Consider the following 4,596-nt stretch of genomic DNA (forward strand, 5'->3'; position numbering starts at 1 on the left):
TATTAGCTAATTTGGAATTTGATGCCTACAACATGTTTCAAAAAAGCTGGCACAAGTGGCAAAAAAGACTGAGAACATTGAGGAATGCTTGTCAAACACTTATTTGGAACATCCCACAGGTGAAAAGGCTAATTGGGAACAGGTGTGTGCCATGATAGGCTTTAAAATCAGCTTCCATGAAGTGCTCAGTCATTCACAGACAAGGATGGGGCGAGGGTCACCACTTTGTGAACAATTGTGTGAGCAAATTGTCTAACAGTTTAGAACAACATTTCTCAACAAACTATTGCAAGGATTTCACAGTCTATGGTCTGTAATATCATCGAAATGTTGAGAGAATCTGGAGAAATCACTGCATGTAAGTGATGATATTACAGACCTCCGATCTCTCAGGCGGTACTGCATCAACAGGCGACATCAGTGTGTAAAAGATATCTCCATATGGGCTCAGGAATACTTCATAAAACTACCGTCAGTAACTACAGTTGGTCGCTATATCTGTAAGTGCAAGTTAAAACTCTCCTATGCAAGGCGAAAACCGTTTATCAACAACACCAAGAAACGCCGTCGGCTTCGTTGGCCCAAAGCTCATCTAAGATGGACTGATGCAAAGTGAAAAAGTGTTCTGTGGTCTGACGAGTCCACATTTCAAATTGTTTTTGGAAACTGTGGACGTCGTGTCCTCCCGACCAAAGAGGAAAAAAACACCTGGACTGTTATAGGCGCAAAGTTCAAAAGCCAGCATCTGTGATGGTATGGGGGTGTATTAGTGCCCAAGGCATGGGTAATTTACACATCTGTGAAGGCACCATTAATGCTGAAAGGTACATACAGGTTTTGGAGCAACATATGTTGCCATCCAAGCAACGTTATCATGTACGCCCCTGATTATTCCAGCAAGACAATGCCAAACCACGTGTTACAACAGCGTGGCTTTGTAGTAAAAGAGTGTGGGTACTAGACTGGCCTGCCTGTAGTCCAAACCTGTCTCCCATTGAAAATGTGTAGCACATTATCAAGCGTAAACTACGACAACGGAGACCCTGTACTGTTGAACAACTTCACCTGCACATCAAGCAAGAATGGGAAAGAATTCCACCTGAAAAGCTTCAAAAATGTGTCTCCTCAGTTCCCAAACGTTTATTGAGTGTTGTTAAAAGGAAAGGCGATGAAACGCCCCTGTGCCAACTTTTTTGCAATGTGTTGCTGCCATTAAATTCTAAGTTAATGATTATTTGCCAAAAAAAATTACGTTTCTCTGTTCAAACAATAAACATCTTGTCTTTGCAGTCTATTCAATTGAATATAAGTTGTAATTGATTTGCAAATTTTTGTATTCTATTTGTATTTATGACTCACACAACGTGACAACTTCACTGGTTTTTGGTTTTGTATATAACCCACTAAGTTAACACATATTGGCGACGAGAATGCTGAAGGGAGTGATTAACACCTGGATTGAAGACGGACGGTAACCAGAGCACGACAGATTGAGAGGCTGTGAAGTGATCAGACGTTGAGGAAAAGAGAAAAAAACGGAAAATGGCTGCAATGATAGGCACATTGTCGGCTTTTGACGACATGGGAGGAATATTGTGAGATACTGGACCAGTTCTTTGAGGCGAACAAGATTGATGATGCTGATAAGCAGAGAGCAATCCTCATCAGCGTTGTGGGGCCAGCCACCTACAAACTCATGAGAAACTTGGTGAGTCCAGATAAACCAGCAACAAAACCAGCAAAAGGGGAGAAAATCGAAGTAGTTGTAATGGCAGAAGTGAAATTAAGATGTGCACAACAGATCAAGACACTGCCCCTGGTGGTGGTAGCTGGGACAGGTCCTACCTTGCTGGGGCAAGGATGGTTGGAGGCATTAGAATTTCATTGGTATGAAATAAAACACGTGAGGGAATCAGTGCTGAGGCTACAGAATGTGCTCTCAAAGAATGAGGCTGTTTTCAGACAAGAACTAGTCAAATTAAAAGGTATGGAAACCACCATCCTTGTTGCCCAGCCCAAATTCTACCAGCCCCGCTCTGTTCCTTATGCAGTGAAGGCAAAGGTAGAGGAGGAGTTAGACAGATTATTGAAGGAGGGAATCATTGAGCCTGTCAAGTTTGCTGAGTGGGCAGAAAATAGTGCCCGTATTGAAGCCAGATGGATCAGTCAGAATATGTGGAGATTACAAACTCACTGTAAATGCTGCATCCTCACTCGGACAGTACCCGATCCCTCGGGTTGAATACTTGTTCAGCAGCCTTGCAGGTGTAAAACAATTATCAAAGCTTGATTTAAGCCACGCCTATCAACAGATAGTGGTAGATAAACAGTAAAGAAAGTACCTAATAGCAAATACGCACCAAGGCCTCTTTACCGATAATAGGCTTGCTTTTGGAGTCTCGTCGGCTACAGCAATTTTCCAAAGAACAATTGACGAAGCGGACCATTTGAAAACAATGGACGTGGTGCTCCGGAGGTTGAAAGAGGCTGGACTGAGGCGGCAGAGAGACAAATGTGCATTCATGCAAGATGAAATGCAATACCTAGGACACATGGGGCACAGTGGGGCGGCATGGCGTAGCGGGTAGAGCGGCCGTGCCAGAAACTTGAGGGTTGCAAGTTCGCTCCTCGCCTCTTACAATCCAAATCGCTGCCGTTGTGTCCTTGGGCAGGACACTTCACCCTTGCCCCCAGTGCCGCTCACACTGGTGAATGAATGATGGGTGGTGGTCGGAGGGGCCGTAGGCGCAAACTGGCAGCCACGCTTCCATCAGTCTACCCCAGGGCAGCTGGCAGCTGTGGCTACAAATGTAGCTTTCCACCACCAGGTGTGAATGAATGATGAATTCTCACTTCTCTGTGAAGAGCTTTGAGTGTCTAGAAAAGCGCTATATAAATCTAATCCATTGTTATTATTATTATTATTATTATGGTAAACGCTGAAGGCGTACATCCACTGCAAAGTAAGGTGAGAGCTATAGAGGAGGCTCCAGCCTTGACTACAGTGACGGAACTGAAGGCATACCTAGGCCTATTGAATTATTACAAGAAATGATTGCCAAATCTTACCACTTACCTCGCCCCACTACGCCAATTGCTGAGGAAATAAGTTCCATGGTCATGGAAGAGCGAACAGGAGGCTGTGTTTAAGAAGTCAAAACAGCTGCTGAAGTCAGTTAAGATTCATTGACATTTCTCAACTGTCAAAGAGTTAGTGCTGGCATGTGATGCATCACCACGTGGCGTCGGAGCCGTGCTTTCTCACGTGATGGATGACGGAAGTGAGAAGCCAGTAGGATTCATGTGATGCACGCTGTCGCCAGACAAAAAGCGCTATTCGCAAGCAATTTCACAACTATTTGTATGGTCGCACATTTACAATTAGACCAGACCACAAGCCACTGATATCCTTGTTCCATGAGAAGAAGCTGGTGCCACAGATGGGGTCACCGAGGGTACAAAGGTGGGCAACGCTGTTGTGGGCGTATGAATACAGGATTGTATACAAGCCAAGTAAGGAAAATGCCAATGCAGATGCTCTCAGCCGCTTGCCACTGCCACAGACAGGAGAGGAAGATGACTCGGATCAAGTGCTCATGTTGGAGGTGATGAAGGAAACAGCAAATAGGAACCAGCAAACATGAAACAGAAGACACCAAGCTGCAAAAAGCTATCAGCATACAGCAAACAGTCCGCTTAAGGCTACAGCGACAATACTCCAGCACTGACTGGAGGGCAAGGCAGGTATAAATATCAGCCGAATTATTGACACCAGGTGTGGCCAGGTGCCAATCAGCCCCAGCTGAGGGGAAACAGCGCTCAGGGAGACAAGCAGGAAACTTAACCAAAATAAGAGCGCTGACAGGAAATAAAACAAACACAGAGGAATAACTAAAACATAAGCAAACTGTCAGGGACGAGCCTGACAGTTTTAAGACGGCCACAATCATCCCAGTACCTAAAAACCCCACAATCTCCTCCCTCAATGATTATCGCCCCGTGGCACTCAACCCCATCATAATGAAGTGCTTCGAGAGTCTGGTAAAGGAATACATTGTCTCCAGACTTCCCCCCACATTTGACCCATACCAGTTTGCTTATCGCCCTAACCGCTCCACAGAGGACACCATCTCCTCTGCACTCCACCTGAGCTTAGAACACCTGGAAGGAAAGGACACAGATGTGCGGATGTCATTTCTGGACTTCAGCTCGGCGTTCAACACCATCATCCCGCAGCACTTGGTGAGCATTACTTCCTCACAGACAGACCCCAGTCTGTGAGAGTGGGCGACAACACCTTCAGTGTCATCTCCCTGAGCACCGGCTTTCCCCAGGGCTGCTTCCTGAGTCTGCTGCTGTTCACATTGATGACCCATGAATGCTGCGCCAGTTCCACTACTAACCACATGCGGATGACACTACAGTAGTGGGCCTCATCCGTGACAAAAACAACATGGACTACAGAGAGGAGGTGAAGCATCTGATTGACTGGTGCAGAACCAACAACTTGGTCCTGAACGTCGACAAGTCCAAGGAGATCATCATTGACTTCAGGAGGCACCAGTCCAGCCATGCTCCACTCCTTATCAACAGCAC

Source organism: Entelurus aequoreus, linkage group LG09 (assembly GCF_033978785.1).
Source record: "Entelurus aequoreus isolate RoL-2023_Sb linkage group LG09, RoL_Eaeq_v1.1, whole genome shotgun sequence".
NCBI classification, from domain to species: Eukaryota; Metazoa; Chordata; class Actinopteri; order Syngnathiformes; family Syngnathidae; genus Entelurus; species Entelurus aequoreus.